General features: G+C 34.1%; 1 pseudogene; it reads left to right on the forward strand.

Annotated features, from left to right (window-relative positions):
* Window positions 1-1,094: 1,094 nt before the first annotated feature.
* On the forward strand, window positions 1,095-1,904 carry LOC109160028 (annotated as a pseudogene).
* The last annotated feature ends 2,448 nt before the right edge of the window (window positions 1,905-4,352 follow it).

Raw genomic sequence — 4,352 nt, forward strand, 5'->3', positions numbered from 1 at the left:
TTTATTACATATCATCTCTATTAATATGATATTCATAAATAATTTTTATTTTAATTATACTGACTGTACTATAGATTGATTTGAATTTAGTGACACACAATAAAAACTTTTAGAGTACAATTGACTAGATAGTTATAAAAGATTTAATTTATTTTAAAATATTTTTCATAATTGAATTACAAAACATATTTCGTATCAATTAATTAATTAATTTAAATAATTATTATTAACGCACATAACACATTATAAATTTTACAATTAATATAAAAAAATTTACAAATGAAAAATATAATTAAAGTGCAATCAATTAACAAGTTTTGCACAATTGATCTCTTTAAACAATAAAATATCTATTTATCATTTAATCTACCTTAACCGTTGATAAACTTTTTGTATAATATTATATAATCTACTTCAATTAAAACATCTAATACACACACACATATATAATATAATGGGGTGGAGTGGGGGTGGTTGCCCCCATAATGAATCCGCCCATGCATAGGCGAAGCAACAAAGATATGAGATGAAGCTTTTTGTTCATCTCATATTTCAAAGATAAAACTACTTGCTCGTTCATAGAAGAAGTTTTTTACTTCGTCTTAAATCAAGACAATGTCTAATTTGAAAACTAAATTTTACTTTCAGTTATATGATTACCATAATATTTTTACATTTAGTCACCAATTATTAATTATATTTATTTTGTTTGTTAATTAATTAAAACGAATATGTCAATTGTAATAATTCATTAATTCTAAAGAAAAAAACAGAGTATAAATGTTAAGTAAGTTAAAACTCATCAAAAGTGGATCTGTGGCGCAATGGTAGCGCGTCTGACTCTAGATTAGAAATTTGTGTGTTCGATTCACGTTGGGTTCAATTTCCTGTTACTTATAACGGATACAATAATCTAGTAAATAAAATTTTATAATTTGAGTTACTACTTTCCTAAAACCAAATAAAATTTGAAAATTTGAGTTACTACTTTCCTAAAACTAAATAAAAATGGTACAGTATTGCTACACACTTACTTTCACAACAAGTTTACCATTACGCTGACTGAGATTATATAAGATTTCTCTGTTTCCATCTTCAAACTCACTAACTCACTCAAGATTTCTCTATTCCTACCTTTATGTGTTTCATATTTTCATACCCATCACTTCATCTTAATCCAAAGTTGAAAGCTTTTCCAGAATTTTGAGTTTCTTGGGGGCGATATGACGGTTCCACCCAGACTCAGACGCAGACGCTTCTCTGGGCTACAACACCAAGTCCAGTTTCACGGCATAAACCTCAGCGTCACCGTGACAAAGAGAGCCGCTGAGGTTGATCAATGGGTCAACGAGGTTGTCTACAACAACCGCCATGTCCTCCACAGCCTCGTCGTCGGTCTCGACATCGAGTGGCACCCGTGTCTTGCAGGGGAAGACGACAACCCGGCCGCCACGCTCCAGCTTTGCGTCGCGAAAAGCTGTCTGATTTTTCAACTTTTGCACAAGGATTACACTCCCCATTCTCTCCTTGCCTTCCTGGCTAACCCCCGATTCATTTTCGTCGGCGTTGGGGTCCGAGATGACGCCGATAAGCTCCTCCGGGAGACCGGGACCATGGGTTGGTGGTGGAAAATGTTGCGGATTTGCGGTGGGTGGTCGCGGGGGTTTCCGGCTCAGAGCATTTTATGAGAATGGGGTTGAAGAGAATGGCGTTGGAAGTTCTGGGATGGGTGATGGAGAAGCCATTGGAAGTGACTCTCAGCGACTGGGATTCCAAGACTCTTACTTTTCCGCAAATTGAATATGGTTCGATTGATGCATTTGTTTCTTTAGAAATTGGTATCAATTTGTTCTTACAGAGCTATATACCATTTAGTTGTTGATTAAGTAGAGTGGTTTTGTATTAAGGTCTGATTGTAAAAAAAACTACCTAAATTTGGTACTGACTCTTTCTTTAATTGAAAGTTTTTTTTTTGGTTGTTAATTTTTCATCCTCATTATGGCGTGATAGCCTATTTGGTAGGGAAATTTATAGAGATTGTGATGTATGTTTTGTGTATCCAATTAATGCCACTTTGCTTCTGTCTTCCTCTTAATTGTTTTGAACTTAGAAAATGCAAAAATTGATAAAGAAATGGTGAAGAGCAGAAGTATATATGTTCACCTCATAGAACAAGACTCGGAATTGACAGTTTAGGGAAATGTAGTTGTGGCTTTGCCAGAAAGCAGTACATCTGAATTCTGAATCAACATTTTGATTATGATTTGGTTTCTGGTTTTGTGTGTATGAGGATGCTGGAAGTCCTACATTTACACTCAATTGTTGTCTCTGTGTTTATGATCTATCTGCTCCTCATTTTTTTTTTAAATGTCCAGTTTCCAACTATGGTTCCACCTATTGAAACACCAATCAAAGCTCCCAATTCAAGGGAAATATGTCCTCGCATCCGCCACTAAATGAAAGGATACTATATTCCATGACTCGGAGATCAGTTGCTGCTCATCCTTGGCATGATGTTGAGATAGGTATTTAACTAAATTCTGCCCATATCTAGAGTTGATCACTTTTTGGAGTTTAAAGTTACTTGATCCGTGTCTTGTGAAGCTCCAAAGGTTTTCAATGTGGTAAGCATTCACTTTGCTCAAAATGTTCCTTCTGAATTTTCAATTTGTTCATTTTACAAATTTAGTTAAGACTCATATCATGCTGTAAATCATATCCCACTGCTTTGAACTCTGTAAAAAATTTTAATTTAATGTAAAAAACATATACGTCTTATAACCATTTATATGCAACAAGCAAATGAGCTATAATCCTATTTGAACCCTCAAGAAAATCCATCAGAAATTTGAAAAAAAAAATGTTGATATTGTCTTACCCTCCCTTTTGAATGCTCAAGTGCTCAGGTTTATTTTTGTATATCTATGCAGGTAATTGAGATGAGCAAGGGGGTAAGGTGAAGTATGAACTGGATAAGAAGAGTGGACTTATAATTTCGCCCATCTAATTTCGAACCAGAGAGGGATTCTCATTTGGATGCAAAAAACTAACAACTAATCAATTAATATCCGTGGTGTAGTTAATTTGTTGTTGAGCTGCATACCATGATGATCTGCACTAACAGAACCCCTTCACATTTTGATCTTAGTAGCAGGGCCAGGCTGCATTTATTGAATTTTTAAAATTTGAGTAACTACTTTCTTAAAACTAAATTGGAAACTAATCGCCACAAAACCAAATAAATAAAAACCAGTAAAGTATTGCTACATACTTTACTTTCCTAAAACTAAATTAATCAATCAAAACAAGTTTATAGCCTTTAGGCTACTGACTGAAAATATATCTTAGAGCATCCTCATTAGTTGGGGAGAATTGGGGGATAATGTAAGAGTGATTAGGAAACAGAAGATGGGAAGGGAGAGAAAAAAAGGAAAAAAAAAAAGGAAAATTAAATTTTTTTAAAAAAAATTATGAACGCCCGCTGTGCACTATTGTGACAGTCATGCGTGGCTGTCACCAGTGGTGCATTAATTCACTTTTTGTGGTGGGTCCCACCATTTCTGAATTCTCCCCTTCACTTGCACGAGAATTATTTCTCATAACTCTTCCCCACATTAGCTATTATCTTGGGTGGGGAGAATTAATTCTGAAATAACTCCAAATAATCCACAAATGTGGATGCTCTTACAGAGCTATATACCATTTAGTTGTTGATTAAGTAGAGTAGTTTTGTATTAATGTCTGATTGTCAAAGAAACTACCTAAATTTGGTATTGACTATTTCTTTAAAACTTATTTTGGTTGTTAATTTTTCATTCTCATTATGGCGTGATAGCATGTTTGGTAGGGAACTTATAGAGATTATGATGTTTTGTGTATCAAATGCCACTTTGCTTCTTATGTGTGCACTCTTAATTGTTTTGAATCTTTTGAACTTAAAAAATGCAAATTAAATCCAAAAATTGATAAAGAAATGATGGAGCATTTGGTGAACAAGTATGGGAGACAAAGAAGATTAGGAGAGCAGCAGATATAGTTTAGTTAGAGCACTTTTAAAAACTCAAACGGAAAGAAATAGCCCTTGCTTGCCTCATCTCAGCAGATGCTAAGAAAATTATATGTAAAGGAATTCTAGGATTCCCTACGTGCGATAAATTATATTGTACACCCTAAAATCTATCTATCTTTCAACTTCTAATTCTAATGTAGATTATAATACATGTTTATTTTTAGTATATTGCAAAACTTTGGTTTTAAGCCAGAGAAGAATTGAAAAAGTATAGGATAACGGCAGCGACCAAAAGCCAATTTTGGGGTGCAGGAACAGAAACTATGGTCTTGTTTGGTAAAAT

Source organism: Ipomoea nil, unplaced genomic scaffold (genome assembly GCF_001879475.1).
Source record: "Ipomoea nil cultivar Tokyo-kokei standard unplaced genomic scaffold, Asagao_1.1 scaffold2845, whole genome shotgun sequence".
Classification (NCBI taxonomy): Eukaryota; Viridiplantae; Streptophyta; class Magnoliopsida; order Solanales; family Convolvulaceae; genus Ipomoea; species Ipomoea nil.